The sequence below is a fragment of the Cynocephalus volans genome, chromosome 13 (assembly GCF_027409185.1).
Source record: "Cynocephalus volans isolate mCynVol1 chromosome 13, mCynVol1.pri, whole genome shotgun sequence".
In the NCBI taxonomy this organism is placed as follows: domain Eukaryota; kingdom Metazoa; phylum Chordata; class Mammalia; order Dermoptera; family Cynocephalidae; genus Cynocephalus; species Cynocephalus volans.
In genome coordinates, this window is record NC_084472.1 from 11,404,090 (window position 1) to 11,422,410 (window position 18,321).

Here is an 18,321-nt window from a genome sequence, read left to right on the forward strand (position 1 = left end):
TGAGCCGAAAGCAAGGTCTCTAATTTGAAAGGGCAAATGGAATTGATCAATAAGATTTACTGGGGAAGCAAGAGAACATTTCTCCCCACCTACAGCTCTCCTTTCTTGTAGTGGATGAGGGGATTTGAAGAACGTCTGTCTTCAGCCCTGTAGATTTGTACCCATTTTTTTTTTTACTTTGTATAATGGCTATAATGCCAAATTTGAACATCGAGAGTGAATGAAATATCCCAATTCTCTAGGATACCAACCCCTCCCTAGCTCTTCATGGACTGACCCTAATTGCCCACAATCTCTTGATATTCTTTCCTATAAAGAGAGTTCCTTATGCTCAGGAAATGTTTCCCCTTGAGTCTAAGGAGACATCATCCCATCTTTTCTTGCTTTACTTTCTCTCATTCAGCCAGACCATGCTCATGGCTTCTCAGTGTCTTCCAACTCAGTCAGGAGCCCCACAAGCTTCCAACTCCAAGGCCGGCTATGTAGCTTTCTCTAGGTCTGGCTCACGTCCTTCCTGATCAAATTGCTTCCTTATTCACTAGACATTAATAGAAATAATCTCCAGGGTTATCTCAGTGGATTTTATATTGATTCCAAATCAACATTCATGGTATAGTGGGAAAAAATCTAAGGCTCTAAACTTAGGCAAATCTGAGTCCAAATACCAGCTCCCCACTTGTGATGAGTATAGTTGTTCAATGTACAACATTTATTCTACCATCTTGGTAGTTTGACGTCTTGTGCTGAAAACCATTTCTTCAAGTTCCCTTGCAATGAAGGTTCAGGATGGGCTTTGGGTTCTAACTAATGTGAAGCACTCAAGGGAGATTTGGAAAACAGACTCCAGAAGCCACTTCTGCAGGTCCTTCTCTTTCTGCTGGCATGCACAGCCATAGGGATTTAGTTTTTCTAAAACAATATTAGCAGAGGTCTCAGTGTACAATTCCTAGTTTACTGAGTGTTGAGTGGTGGAAAACAGGTTATCCATTTTGGTGATATAAATGCAGCAGGCTCAGCTTGGCTCTGGAGCCAATAGCTCTGACGGCAGCATCTAAACCTCAGTTCACAGCTATGTGTGGTCTTGGAGCGACAACTGGCATGAATTTTCATGATTCCCAGTTGCCCAAATCATGAAGTCTCCTGATTCCCAGTTGCCAAAGGTAGGAGTTCCCTTGCTGACCAGTTTTGTGGTGGTGTTTGGTAATCATTCCTGGAGGCCCGGGATAGGGAGTGCTGCCTCAACTCTTTCCATAATTTTGTAAGCACCGAGTTTCTTGAATTAAATTCTTTTTTATTTAAAATAGCTAGAGTGATTTCTGTCCTCTGCAACTGAACCATTGTTAAGTTGTTTTCTCTCTCTAAAATTTGGTTTTCTCATGCGAAAATAAATAAAAATACTTGTATCTTGCAGAGAAATGTATTAATTAGTGGTGAATCGTTTTATGTGCTTGGCACAGTGCAAGGTAGGAGCTTGATAGAACTTTAAGGTATTTCACAAATCAAGTTTTTATATGTGGCATTTGGTTCCAATGACCCTAAGAAATCTCTTTTCAGCATGTGATTTAAAGAATATGCTGTAACTGATCACATGAAAATACATTGATGGTATTGTAGGTAGAAAAGACTGATTATAAAACCATAGGATTTCATTTTTGTTTATACATATTGTTTAAAGATATCAAAAGCAGTTCGGGGTGCTAAATTGGTGAAAGTTGTTAGCTCACGATAATAGGATGGCAGGATTTTTTTTTTCCATTTTCTTTTTATGGTTATTGGTATCTTCTAAATGTTCTAAAATAAGCATGTATAAGAACAGACCATCATTTTAAAAGATAAATGTGAAAAGTGTGCTTAATCCTTCTTGTTTTTTTTCTCCTTTCTGGTCTGTCTGAACAACCACCTGCTAATTGCCACGTTGTCGGTTCCCTCCCACACCTTCCCCACTGCAAGCACTTCTTGTATATAATGAACGACAGTGCGAACCACCTGTGAGCAACTTCTGAAAATTCGGGTCATCCTAAAAACATACCCACATGCAACATGAGCAGCTTTTTTGCATCTTTCTGAGCTTATAGAATCTCTTCTGGGGTCTATAAACTAAGACATTCTCAAACATTTCACTTAAAAGTCATGTCTATAAGAAGTAAATATGGGGGGCTGTCTGGTTGGCTTAGTTGGTTAGAGCATGATGCTCTAACAGCAAGGTTAAGGGTTCAAACCCTGGACCAGCCAGTCTCCAAACAACAACAACAAAAAAAAAAAAGCAAAAGAAGCAACTATCTGTAAACTTCTCAATACTAGGCTGAAGATCTACACCAGTACATTGGTACCAACGGTACAAGTAGCTAGATACAGTCACTAAAAATGAGGCAAATTGAGACCTGGTTCATTACTGCCATATCATGATCTGCATATATGCAAACTAACTCAATGAGGGCAAACACAAGGGTACTTCAAAAAGTTTGCGGAAAAGTGGAATTAAAAGAGAATATGAATCTTTCTGTGAACTTTTTGAAGACCCCTAGTAAATGCAGTTTCTGTCTACAGCCTCCCATGATAAAGCAAAAGTCACCATCCAAAAGACAAGAGTAAAATTGTCCCCACTCATAGACTCATATTTCCACTCTTTTATGAAGACAGCCTCATTTGCAGTGTAGTTTCCTTATATAAGATGACTATTGCTTATTTAGTTGAAATCTTCAAGGACAAGTATCTCAATGACCTTGGGTGTTATACTGGTACAGGTAACCTCTTCTCCTTTATGTTGCTTATCTCCTTTTATAAATTTTAATGTTACCTAATCAAAAGCTGCAGGTTCATGAATCCAGAATTATGCCGTTCTTTTCTTTCTGCTTCTGCCAGGCACCAGGTACCTCACTGGGTAGTCCCTATACCTCTTAACCTTACTCCTTCCACTGTAAATGCACTAGACAACCATTACATATTCTTCCAGCTTTTAAAAAAAAATCAAAAGTAATATCTTCACTCTATCCTTAGTTCCTTCATTTTACAACTTTACATTTAAAAAAAGAAAAGAAAAGGGGCAGAAAAAAGCCTTTGCATCTCTCTAAGCACTTCTAAATAAACCTTACTTGCCCCTCACCACAGAACATCTCTTCTAAAGACTCTCTGCAGGTACAATAGATAGAGCAGAGAAGACCAGCCACATACCGAGGAGCCAAGAACTAGTGAGCTGAAGGTCCTGGACTCATCTCGTGGTGAGCTTATGATTTCTACCTAAATGGCTCAGACACAGTGCAGTTTAGCACAGTATAGCTCACCCTGTTGGACGCGGAAGGCTCCTTTAAGGTAATCTAGTCCAGCTGCCTCCCTTTACAGATGAGAATCCAAAGATCTAGACTCTTTCCTATAAAACAGTTCAAAGCATTGTTGTCTTTCAATCTGAGTACCTTCCTTCCTCCATCAGCTGTGTCCTAGAATGAATAATTTCCTCTAGAGGCTAGGAAAATAGATGGAGTAAATTCCACTGATCCCTCTGTAAATGGTATGTAGTTTATCTCATTGTCAGGTCTTTCCTTTTAAAGGTCACTCTTCCTTGGTAATAAACTTTCTGATGTTCTTGTTAGAAGTAAGCTGAATTGTCTGGAGAATAAGGAAGATATGCTATTGTGCATGGATGCTTTTTCTCTGTAGTTTTTTTCAGTTTTGATAACTTATAAATGTGTATACAACTTGATCATAAGGCTTAAAAATATGAAAAGTATGACAAAATAAATATAACCTATGATAAGCTGTAAATAATATTTTATTTATCAAAATTTTATTGTATACAATATGCTTGTCCTGCGGATAACTGTGTAGTTTATTATATAATGAAAGTCATTTCCCATGCTGTTTTTAACCTAAATACCAAGACTCTTATCCTTGCTCTGATTTTTCTTGTATTCCTCACAGATTATAAGAAAACTTCTTGCCCAGAAAGGAACTGAAGAGAAGACGACTGACTCAGTAGGATAAACCCCAGCCCAGGGGAGGGCAGGCAGATAACAATAACTAAAGTTCATCAAGCTCTTACTTAATGCCAGGAAACTGTTCTAAGTGCTGTGATGTATTAATTCACTTATGCTCACAACAGCCTTCTGAGTTAGGTGTTACTTCAGAGGCTAGGGAATGAGCCCTAGTGAGGAAAGAGCTTAGAATGTTGGAGGACACAGTCATTGGAGACAGACACAAGGAACAAGCTGTGGAAGGGATAGAAGGTGGCAGTACACTGTGGGGACAAGGACACAAGGCAGAAAAGAGGCAAACGTATTCCTGCTCCACATGCTCATGTCCCCCTTATTTACCCACCAAGGACACAGCAGAGTGTCTGACACACAGTAAATGCCCAATTAAATATGAGTTGGATAAAAAAGAATGTGGTGACTAAGGGCCATTTATGATGCATTGGTCAGAGAAACTAAGGTTGGATATGACTTTAAAGGTCACCTGGTACAGCCATCCATCCAGCACACCCCTATTCTGAGGTTGTCCTGTTTATGCTTAAACATTTATTGAAAATGAAAAAAAGAAAGAAATATTCACAAAATACCTAACCATGTATCACACTAGTCTAGACACTTTCAGATTCCATTTCTATTATTATTACCTGGTGAAGTAACTATTATTGTTCCCATTTTATGGATGAGAAAACTGAGCCCTAAAAAGATTAAAGAACTTAACCCATATAAGTTTACACAGTTAATAGGTAGAGCCACCTGGATTCAAACTCAGGTATTCTGACTTCAAGACCAGGACCCTTTTCACAAAAGCAAACTTTGCTGTTACCATAGGGATGGCAATATCTAATCAAAGTACATGAAAATTTATAGGGTTCATTGAAAATGGTCAGAACTTCATTATGATTATCTTAAATTTAAACAATTCTAAACAATTTCAAATTGCAAGATATATATTTAATGATACTGATTTGATATATAAAAACATAATACTCTACATCACCCAGTTTTAATTATTTTAAATATCTTAATTTAATTTACTTAGCAACAATAAAATGTATTCTTACAGCATATGGACTATAATCATATTCTCTCTTTCCTCCTTCTGCTCCTTATCTTAAGATTCTTACCACTAAAATAAAATAGAATAGCAAAATATATTGAAGTATATAAATAACAATCTTGGCTGAAATTGCACTTCCTAGGGTTCAGCACCCCCAATGGGTAGCATATTTCCTTTTAATATGCTGCCATAACTATCATTTAGAAAAAAGAAATCCAATTTTTTTACATAATTCTTCCCTGCTGAGGCAGTAGTAACTGTTCAAATTTTCTGAATACTTGACAGAAGCTATTAAAAAATTACAAATATTAACTCTTCCATTAAATATCAACAAACAAAATTAAACATAATTCATACTTTTTCCATTACCATATCCTCCATGATTCTAAAGAAAAGACATGGTCTTCCCAGTAATGAATGAACTAGATGTAGCTTTCACCATGGACTAGAGGGCTAAAGAGGGCATGATTTGGAAAGTTTCCAAGAAATCACGGGGCAATGTTTTGCTGTCCTGGGCTACCTGCTACTATAATACAATGGTAATATAATGACAAATATTTCAGACGTCGACCACACAGTGCAATAAAATTGACCTTTTTCAAAATGATTCTTTTTGGGGGGAGGGTCATCTTAGGATTGGTTTAGACTTAATACATCCACTTGATTGCAGTTGATTCAATTCTGCTACCAAAATGTCTGAAGTTTTGGATTGACTGATCTTTAGGCATATTTTTCTGTCTAGACATAACCTAAATGGCAGACAGCAAGAGGCTCAGTAAATATCAGTTGTATCTGCAAACCCAAAGGCAGCGTTGGGCCACACATCTGTCTTTTCTATCACACTTACACAGAGAGGATGTCAGCCCCCCTCAGCCCTGCTCAGCATCAAGCCCTAAAGAACTTCAGCTTGAAGAAGTAGCTACAGTCAGTCTTTGTGTCAATACTAACCAAATCTGAGAGGATACTTGGCACCTCACCTTCTTCCAGAGGGTAGGGGAGAAATTATTCAAGTGTCTGCAGTTTGAGCTCCTAGAGGAGCTACAGCCCAACACTTCTGGGAATATCCATGCTGTAAAACTGGGCCTGGACTAGAATCTGTTTGCCTGGGGCTCCAGCAACCTGCTCCTGATGGACTCTTCTCCCTGTTCTGTTGTTTTCAGCAGCTGTTTGGTGTCTTACTTCATCTTGGGCACATTACCTTTTATCTGGAATTTGACTACAATCTGCCCCTAGGTGTGGTATGGTCTCCCGCTGCTCTTATCCCCACTCACCATGTAAAGTGATATGATTATTACATAATCAGAGTTATGACTTACTAAACAACATGAGTTAATTTCTGTGTTAGTCAAAATGACAAGACTAATCTGCATATGCTGTATTCATCATTAAAATGAACAGGAATTTCCCAGCACTGACTCAATATAAAATCTGCACCAGCAAACCAACCTTCTAATACAATAGTCGTGGAAAGAGTGTTTATTTCATTTCTCATAGCAATAACAATATTGTGGATCATTCCTCTTCCTTTTTTGCAATGCTTTCCAAAAATGCTTTTCATTCATTTATTTCCTCCATCTCTTTTGTTGTTTGATGGCAGTCAGCAAGGAATGGTAGAAATGGGAGCCTCTGGCACTTACTGTCCTGTTCTCTCTAGCCCCTCTAACACCCAAGAAACTCGCTCTTTAAATTCAGCAGGGCATGACAGAGGGATAGAGTTCTACATAACATGTTCATTAAACTAAGTATTTTTACACACACTATGTGAGCATGATATATAGTTCCCCAGCTCTGAGGCAGCTGCATGATATATATATATATATATATATATATTCACCTACAGCCTTGGCTTTATGAACTGTATTCCTAGGAGATACCAGCAGCTCCAATCACTAGGTTCATAGTCAATAATTACTTTCATCCTTCTCCTTTTATTTACTCTTTAAGAGATTCATTAAGATGAAGAATGACAGCATTGCTTTGCTAAGCCGTTTTGATTGCTTTCCTAATTCATTTATCATGACCTTTGGGTATTAGTTTGCTTTTTGCCTTCTAGTTATCCAGAATCTTGTTTTATTAAAACTAGTTTCTGCATCCTCACTGTTCTTTTTAAATGGGCCTTTTGGCCTACATGCTATTTAATAGAAGTGACATATGGTAGAATTTTTCTTTTATAAAGACACACCAGTGTATAATACACATGGTCACTGACAGTCACTATATATGTGTAAAACTGGGATCAGATCACTCATAAAAGTTTTTACATTCCATTCATTCTGTAGCCTCAAGTGTCTCCACAAAGTGAAGAGCTAAGAGAAGAAGGAAAGGCGAGCAGTGACTAATGTGGGGAGCAAACCAGGCATGGTGCTAGGTGCCACTGTGTACACCATGTCACTTAATCCTCACGGCAACCCTGCAAAGTAGGTAATACTGCACCTATTTTAGAGATGAAGTCATGGCTCAAAAAGAATAGTGACTTTTTCTAGGTCACACAGTAGGTACTAGGTTTGGACTGACTTCACTAAGTGGCTGGTGCCTTGTTCTGTTGACTTTTCCCCTCTTCTTTCTCAATCCTGGGTACTTGAGGGTCTGCCATGTGCTAAAAATATCTCACCTGCATGAGATAAAGCAAAAGTCCACATTGCTTACTCTTCTTTCTTCTCGTAGCATTCCCTTAGAGGACACCCGCCGGGTATCTCTTATTTCCTCACACAGAATACCAATCTTTGGGAAGTCAAATGCACAGAAAACTCACTTCACTTTGTGGCTACCTTAAGTTAGAGCTCCAATTGTCAAAATACAAGATATTGATGCTCTTGGTAAGACACTATGAAGAGAATGAGAAGAAAAGCCGTACACTGGGAGATGATATTTGAACAAGACATATATGATAAAGGATTGTTATTAAAAATATGCAAAGAACTTTTAAAACTCAACAATAAGAAAAAGAACAACTCACTTAAAAAAATGGGCAAAAGATGCCCATTGAATGAAGAGATGCCTCACCAAAGAACATATACAGATGGCAAAAAAAGTATATGAAAAAATGCTCAACATCATATGAGGAAATGTAAATTAAAACAAAAATGACATACCACTACACAGCCATTAAAATAGCCAAAGCCCAAAACACTGACAACACCAAATGCTGGTAAGGATATGGAGTAATCGGAACTCTCTCTTATTGCTTGCTGGTAGGAATCCAAAATGGTACAACCACTTTGGAAGTCTGGCAGTTCCTTACAAAACTAAAAATGCTCTTACCACATAATCCAGTAATCACACTCCTTGGGATCTACCCCAATGATTTGAAAACTTACATTCACACAAAAACCTGCACATAGATGTTTATAGCAATTTTATTCATAATTGCCCAAATTTGGAAGCAAGCATGATGTCCTCTGGTAGGTGAATAAATGAGCAAACTCTGGTACATCCTGACAACAGAATATTAGTCAGCACTAAAAAGAAATGAACTAATAAGCCATGAAAAGACATGGAGGAGTCTTAAATACATGTTACTAAGTGAGAGAAGCCAGTCTGAAAGGCTACACACTGTATGACCCCCAACTACACGACATTCTGGAAAAGGCAAAACTAAGGAGACACTAAAAAGATCCGTAGTTACCAGGAGTAGGGGGGAAAGAGGAATGAACAGGTGGAATGCAGAAGATTTTCAGGGCAATTAGATTATTATATATAATAATGAAATGTTGTATACATGTCACTATACATTTGTCCAAACCCATGGAATGTATAAAACCAGAGTGAATCCCAATAAACCCTAAACTATGGACTTTGGGTAATCATGGTGTGTCAATGCAGGTTTATTGATTGTAACAAATGTACCACTCAGGTGGGTTGTTGATAATGGAGGAGACTGTGCATGTGTGGGGACAGGAAATCTCTTCACCTTCCTCTGAGTTTGGCTGTAAACCTAAAACTGTAAAGTCTTTTGCTGTGACCTAAAAGATAAAGTCTATATTTTTAAAAATAGGCTGTTTATATAATGTTTCTGGAGAAATTAACCATAATTACGGAAAAAATATAGTTCTATATCACGCACAAAAATAAATCCCATGTAGACTTAACCATGACAAAGAAAACTTTTAAACTTTTAAAATAAAATATTCAAGATTATCTTTATGACACTGGAATACATAGGGATTCTTTTAACTAAATGAAGAAAAACACAAACCATAAAGGAACAATTTAGAGACATAACCACATTACAACAGAGGTTTTCAAAGAGCAAAATATGCCATAAACATACTGAAAATGCAAGAAAGAGATGGATATAAGATATCTGCGAAAGTCACCGAGCATTAATATTCAGAATATATAAATCAATTAGACAGTCAAGCCAATAGAAAAATAAATTTAAAAATACAAATAGCAAAATTCACAGAAGAAACCTGAGTGGCCAACATACCCAAATGGGCAAAAAGGATTCTTGACATTAGCAGAAATCACAGAAATGAAAATTAAAAATAAATAAAGAAGTGGACTTCCTCCAGTAACTACGGAACTCCCACTATTTCAAACGAATCCTTCTCGGATGAAACACATCTCCATCTGGATAGTTATCATCCCTGGGACAGAAGATAGGAAATGGGATGTGAAGGGGTATTATATGAGTTAAGATTTTTAATTGGAGAGAAACTGATATCAATTCTATCTAAATTTATATGTCTATAAAAGGGATTTATTAAAGTTTATTAGTAGTTCACAAAATCTCCAACAGAACTAAAACCAGACATTTTTTTTCTTCCTGTGAGCAGAAAACAATGTGCCCCAAATTACAGCTCAAAGCTGGTTCAGTCAAGGCAACATTCCTACAGCCACTTGAGCAGACAGCATAGCTCAAACTACAAACACCATGAGAGCTGGACCTTGGATGCACTGCTGGAACCTTGGCTACTTCTGCTTCTGGAAACTGTGTGAAGATGCTTTTATTTTTCAGAAAGGTTTTAATTAACAATGTGCTTGTTTCTTTGAGCCACTGCCTTCAAAATCTAATTAAAAATCAGCTCCGGGTGCGCCTAGCTGGCACAGGCTAGTTAACAGTACAGGGGAGGCTAGAAAGTGTCTGACTTCTGCAGTAAAAACAGATAAATTCCCCAGGCACAGAAGGGTGTCCTGATAGATAGCAGAAATGGCTGCAAATTCTTCCCGTTGTTTTGCAAAATGATTTAAAACCCCTTCAATTAAGGGATGGAGCCTATTTCTCTATCTCTCAAATCTGGGATTCGTCATGTGATTTGCTTTGGCCAGTGGGACATCAGCAAATATGGTGCAAGCAGAGGCTTGAAAGGAGCTGCTGCATTACAGCTTGCCCTCTCTTGCTGTTTTTGGAAACTCTGTAGCCACCGCCATGTAAATACAGCCTGCTAGATGATAAGTTAAATAGAGGTGAGTTACCTACCTTAGTAAGGCCATCCAACCAATCTCAAATGCATGAATGAGTCCAACTGATAAAATGTGGAGCAGAGATGAGCCATTCCAGCTGAGCCCAATCCAAATTTCTGACCCACAAAATTGAGAGCAAATAAACAGTTGTTTTAAGCTATTAAGTCTTGTGCTGGTTTGTTACACAGCAAAAGCTTACCCTTACAGAATTTGAAAATATTAGGAAATCAGAAAAAAATGGCAAATATCCACTGTATTCCATGCTTCCAGGCTACCCCAAATACATCATTCTTTAATACTTAACTTCAAACAATAACAATCCTCTTACATGACATACTGAAATCATTCTTCATACAAACAAAAAGACCAATCACCTCTCCTCAAAGTCTCATTGGACCAGAATCCAGTTTCAGTTCCAGGGTCTCTGGGTAATATATTTTCTCCACTGGGTCTATAACTATGCATTTTTATATTCTTGAACCTATGATTAAATTATAATAAGAGCAACCATTTTCATGAGGGAAAGGAAACAAAAATTAAATAAAATATCTATATATGTGTGTTTACCCCTCAAGAAAAAAAATGGTAGTGTACATTCTATAATCCTTATTTCTGCAATTAGTCATGAGATTACAGTTAGCTTTTATGGCTTTTTCTTTCATTATCTGTTCCATTTTCCTTTTATGCTTAGCAGCACTTCAACTAGATGTGATGGGACAAATCAAACCTTCATTTTGAAGGCTTCTGAGCCCTACATTGCTTTACCTGTATGGAGCTGATTATGGCAACTATTATAATTGATCACAGCAGTACTAGGAAGTATTCCCAGAAAATCTCTGGGTTGTATCATGTATCACCCTTTCCTCCATTGTGAACCAGTAACTCTATTTCCCCATAATAACTATAATCAATTACTCAGCCAACAGTAAAAGCCTTGTATAAGATCCTTTTTACTTACTCCTCCAGTGGCATTCAAAACCCAAAATTATTGGAGAGCAGGGTCAGCTTCCAATACAAAGAAATCATTGATATATAAGATATTGGAATCATTCTCTTGGGTTCTAAAACCTTAAAGCAGCAGACCCCAGAGTTGCAGGGAGGGTACATTAAAAATTGTGTGAGTGTATCAGCACAGATAATAGTATAGTGTATCATTCTCATTCTTATGCCTTAATTTCTAGATCCTTACATGCTAGTCTTTTATAAAAGAAACAGTATGCATATTGTTTGCTAGTTCAGGATACCCAGCTTCTCAACTGTCCATAATTAGCCAGTTGTCTGATGGAATATACAGTAAAATTAGTGAATGCCATGAGCATTAGCCTTTTGCATTACTTCTGTACTGTAAAATGAATTAGTTGATCAAAAACGGTGCTGGGTGGGATATCCTGATTTAGTATGCCTAACCATGTTGATGACACAGAGGTTGGTAGGCCATGAAAATAAGTTCAAGTTCAAAATACATGTCTACAACCATGAGGAAAAATTATACCCTCTCAATTACATAAACAATTTAATATAATCAACATAACCGGGGCATAATCCCATATTGGGAGATGAGAGTTTACTGTTTTTAACATACTGGACAATCAGCATGGGTATTAACTTGATAAGCCTTGTTGAGGCATAGTCCACATGGTTGTATTCATATGTAACCTCCATCCCTGCCACCATAGCCCTTTGTTCAATAGTATACTGAGCAAGCATTGAAATGGAAAATAGGAACCCCACATCCTAAGGACCAGCCATCTTATTCTCCACAATGGGTGATGCAGATGTGCAGTCACAGGGTCACAAACATCCTGCCATTATAAGCTCATTCCAAGAACAAACTACACACCTCTTCTCTAAACTTTGTTGTCAATCTTGCATTTTCTAATACCCACCATCTTGACAAATCACTAGACATTGCCCATGAATTAATACATATCCTTACTTCTGGACTTTACTCCTTCCAAGAAAGTGAGCAAGAAAAGGTACCAGTCACAATTTTGCCCACTAGGAATATTTCCTTTCCAAATTCATTTTTTATTTGTTTGTTTACTTTTTGCATTAACTTTTTTTTTATAGAAACATAATTGATTGTATCTGTTTGTGGGGTACCGAGTTGCATATCAATACTTATGTGCAATATATGATGCTCAGATCAGGATAATTAGTATAATCTGGGGACTTCCAGGAAGAGAGTGAACCAGAGGTGTCCAGGGAACTTTCCTCCATCAGAAGACTATTGAAATGGACCCACCACCACTGCTGACCCCCAACAAAACCACAAGTCCACCCAGGCCCACCTGAGCCCAAGAAGGGATGAACACCAACCAAGCCAGTACCCAGGTAAATGCAGGCACCCACACAGCTGACACCAGACAAGGCCACAGGGCCACCCAGTCCTGCCCGATCACAGAGGGGTTGCATACCAACCAAGCTGGCACCCAGATGAGTGCAGGCTCCAGCCTGAGCTCTGGAATGTTTTCCCAGGTCCTGGTGAGGGCAGGCTCCCACCTGAGCCCCAGAGGGGATGAACACTGACTTAGCCTACACTGGGTTGAGAGCAGGCTCCCACATGGCATACCCCTGACGTGATCACAGCCCTACCCAGGCCCACTCGAGCCCAAGAGGACCCCACACACCAACCAAACAGGAGCTGAAGCAGCCCACTACACATTTAACTGCACTGATACAAGAAGAGTCATCAGCAGAGCCAACACATAGAGGAGGAAATCTTTCTCCTCATAGCCCACTACAGAATAATAGAAGAAACAAGTGTTCTACTAGATGATCAAACACCAATGAAAAAATATTAGAACTTCAAATAAACAAGAAGATATGACACCACCAAAGGAATATGGTAATTCTCAAGTACCAGACCCCATAGAGAAAGAAACCTTTGAGATGTCCGAAAAGGAATTCTGAGCACTGATCTTAAGAAAACTCAAAGAGATAAGAGAAGAATCAATTAGAGAACACAGTGAAACAAGAAAAAGTATCCAGGATATGATGGAGGAAATTTACAGAGATTAATACCTTAAAAAGGAATATAACAGAACTCTTAGAAATGAAGGTTTCACTCCATGAAATAAAAAACAGAACAGAAAACCTGAGCAGAAGACTAGAGCAAGCAGAAGACAAAATTTCAGACTTCAAAGATGGTCTTTTTGAAATAACCCAGGAAGACAAAAAAAAGTAAAAAAGAATTTTAAAAGATGAAGACAATTTCAGAGAGCTAGCAGACAACCTCAAGCACACAAACATCCAAATCATGGGTGTTCCAGAAGGGGAGGAAAAAGGAAAAAGCTTTGAAAACATATTCAAGGAAATAGTAACAGAAAACTTCCCAGGTATACGGAGGGATGCAGACTTTCAGATCTAGTAAGCCCAAAGAGTCCCCAAACAGATTCAATCCAAAAAGACCCTCTCCAAGACAAACAAGAGTTAAACTGGCAAAACTCAAAGACAGAAAGAGAATTCTAAAAGCAGTGAAAGAAGTGTCAAGTCACCTATAAGGGAACCCCAATCAGACTAACAGCAGACTTCTCAACTGAAACTTTACAGGCCAGAAGAAAATGGGATGATATATTCAAAAAATAAAAGAAACCAGCTATACCCAGCATGGTTATCCTTCAGAAATGAGGGGAAAATAGTGTATTTCCCTCACAAACAAAAATTATGGGAGTTCACTACCACATGATCAGCCCTGCAAGAAATACTCAAGGGAGTCTTGCATCCAGAATCTGAAAAATGATAATCAATATCACAGATTCACAAGAAAGAGCAAAACCCACCATTAAAAGCAAAATTCAAATGAGAAAGAGAAAGAAGCTAAATCATGTCATTTGGAAAATCCAACTAACATTGAAGAAGAAAAAGAAAGGGAAAAGAAAGGGACAAATGATGTTTAAAACATTTAAGGAAAAAGCAATATAATGACAGGAGTAAAGCAATACTTACCAATAACAACTCTAAATCTAAATGATTAAAATCACCATTCAAAAGACACAGACCGATCGACTGGATTAAGAAGCTAGACCCAAATATATGCTGTTTTCAAGAGACCCACCTCACCTATAAAACCAAAGACAAACTAAAAATGAATGGATGGCAAAAGATATACCATGCAAATGGAAACCAAAAACAAACAGGGGTAGCTATTCTTATATTGGATAAAATAGACTTTAAACCAAAAATCGTAAAAAGAAACAAAGAAGGCCATTATATAATGGTAAAGGGATTTATCCAGTTAGAGAACATAACAATCATAAATATGTGTGCACGCATCAGTGGAGCACCTATATATGTAAAGCGAACACTCTTAGACCTAAAAAAAGAGATAGACTCAAGTACAGTAATGAACACCCCTCTCTTAGCATTAGACAAATCTTTCAGGCGACAAATCAACAAAGAAACACAGGATTAAAAGTACACTTTAGAACAATTGGACCTGGCAGACGTCTACAGAACATTTCATCCAACAACTAGAGAATATACATTCTTCTCATCAGCACCTGGAACATTCTCAGGAGAGACAACATGCTAGATCATAAATCAAGTCTTACCAAATTTTTAAAAATTGAAATTAGCCCAAGTATCTTTTCAGACCATGATAAATTAAAAACAGAAATTAATAACAAGCAAAATTCCAGAAACTACTCAAGCACATGGAAAATGAACAACAGACTCCTGAACAACCTATGGGCCCAGGAAGAAATTAAACAGGAAATCAAAAGAATTCTTGAAACTAATGAGAATAAGGATACATCATACCAGAACCTATGGGATACTACAAAAGCAGTAGTAAGAGAGAAATGTATTGCAATAAATTCTTACATCAAAGAATGGGAAGATGTCAAATAAATGACCTAACACTGTGCCTCAAAGAACTAGAAAAACAACAACAATGCAATCTCAAAATTAGTAGATGGAAAGAAATAATCAAGATTGGGGCAGAAATAAATGAAATAAAGACACCCCCCCCCCCCAAAATATAAAACACCAATGAAACAAAAAGATGGTTTTTGGAAAAGATAAATAATATAGACAAACCATTAGCTAGGTTAACAAAAAAAAAAAGAAGAGAGAAGACCCAAATAACAAAAATTAGAAATGAAAAGGGACTCATTACAACCAATACCACAGAAATACAAAGAATCATTAGAGATTATTATAAACAATTGTACACCAACAAATATGAAAACCTGGAGGAAATGTATACATTTCTAGACACATACAAACTACCGAGACTGAACCAAGAAGAAACAGAGAACCTGAACAGACCAATAACAAGCAATGAGATTGAGGGAGTAATCAGAAATCTTCCAACAAAGAAAAGCCCAGGACCAGATGGCTTTATAGCTGAATTCTATCAAACCTTTAAAGAAGAATTAATACCACTTCTCTTTAAAATTTTACAAAACATTGAAACATAAGCTTTTCTCCCAAACTCTTTCTATGAGGCCAGCATCAGCCTGATACCAAAACTAAATAAGAATACAACAGAAAAAACAAAACTACAGGCCAATATCCTTGGTAAACATAGATGCAAAAATCCTCAACAAAACACTTGCAATCAGATTACAGCAACACATCAAAAAAAAATTGTACACCATGATAAAGTGGGATTCATCCCAGAGATTCAGGATTGGTTCAACATATGCAAGTCAATAAATGTGATACACCACACCAACAAAACCAAGGATAAAAACCATATGATTATCTCAAATGATTCAGAAAAGGTATTTGACAAAATTCAACATCACTTCATTATTAAGACTCTCAGCAAATTAGGTATAGAAGGAAATTATCTCAATACATCAAAAGCCATTTATGAGAAACCAATCTCCAATATAATCCTGAACAGGAACAAGACAAGGATGCCCTCTCTCACCATTCCTATTTAACATAGTATTGGAAGAACTAGCCAGAGCAATCAAGCTAGAGAAAGAAAGAAAGGCCATGTAGATTGGAGAGGATGAAGTCAAATTGTCCTTGTTTGCTGATGATATGATCTCATGTGGAGAAATACCTGTACCCTCTACCAAAAAACTTTTACAGCTGATTAACAATTTCAGTAATGTTGCAGGATACGAAATCAACACCCAAAAATCAATGGCATTTTTATACTTCAATAACAAGCTAGCAGAAAATGAAATCAAGAAGGCAAGCCCATTTACAATAGTCACCAAAAAAATAAAATACCTAGGTATCAATTTAACCAAGGAGGTGAAAGATCTCTACAATGAGAACTACAAATCACTACTGAAAGAAATTAAAGAGGACACGAAAAGGTGGAAAGACATACCATGCTCTTGGATGGGAAGAATTAACATCATGAAAATGTCCATTCTTCCCAAAGCAATCTACAGATTCAATGAAATTCCCATCAAAATACCAATGACATTCTTCACAGAAATAGAAAAAGCAATCTAAACATTCATATGCAACAACAAAAGACCCGGAATAGCCAAAACAATTCTGAGCAAAATAATAAATAAAGCCAGAAGCATTATTACAGTACCTGATGTCAAATTATACTACAAAGCTATAGTTACCAAAAGAGCATGGTACTGGCATGAAAACAGACATTTGGACCAATGGAACAGCATAGAGAACCAAGAAATCAACCTATATACTTACAGCAAATTGATCTTTGAAAAAGGCACCAAGAACATACATTGGGAAAAAGACTGCCTCTTCATTAAATGGTGCTGGGAAAATGACATCCATACACAGAAGAATGAAACTAGATCCATACCTCTTGCCAAATATCAAAATCAACTGAAAATGGATTAAACACTTAAATATAAGGCCTGAAACTATAAAACTCCTAAAAGAAAACATACGGAAACACTTCAGGAAATAGGAATGGGCAAAGACTTTGTGAATATGACCCCAAAACCACAGGCAACAAAAGGAAAAATAAACAAAAGGGATTATATCAAACTAAAATGCTTCTGCACAGCTATAGAAACAACAGAGCAAAAAGACAACCTACAGAGTTGGAGAAAATATTTCCAAACTATGCATCCAACAAAGAATTAATATCCAGATTATACAAGGAACTTGAACAACTTAGTAAAAAAACAAAAATCAACTAAAAAATTGATTAAAAGGAGCTAACTAACCATTTCTCAAAGATATACAAATGGGCAACAGACACATGAAAAAACATTCAACATCACTCAGCACCAGGAAAAGACAAATCCAAGCCACACTGAGATATCATCACACCCCAGTTAGACAAAAAGACAGAAAATAACAGATGCTGGCAAGGATGCAGAGAAAGAGGACCCTCTTACACTGTTGGTGGGACTGCAAATTAGCACAGCCATCATAGAAAATGGTATGGAGGTTCCTCAAACAACTACAGATAGAACGATAGAACTGCCATACAATCCAACAATTCCACTGCTGGGTATACAGCCAAAGAAATGGAAATCATCATGTTGAAGGGATACCTGCACTCCCATGTTCACTGCAGCTCTATTTACAATAGACAAGAGTTGGAACCAAAATAGATGTCCATCATTGGCCAATTGGATAAGTAAAATGTGGTATATTTACACAATGGAATACTGCTCTGTCATAAAAAAGAATGAAATACTCCCATTTGCAGCAACATGGGTGAACTTAGAAAAATATGTTAAGTGAAATAAGCCAGGCACAGAAAGAGAAATACTGCTTGTCCTCACTCGTAAGCGTGAGCTAAATAAATAAATAAAAGGAAAGAAAGACACAGGTAATCACAATGGTACATTCAACTTTCAAAGGAGAGAACTGAACTGAGGTTACCAGAGATGGGATGGCTGGGGGGCGGGAGGCAGTTAAAGGAGGAATTGGTAAAAGCCATGAAAAATGATCACATTGTATAATGTTGAATATACTAAATATCCTGATTTG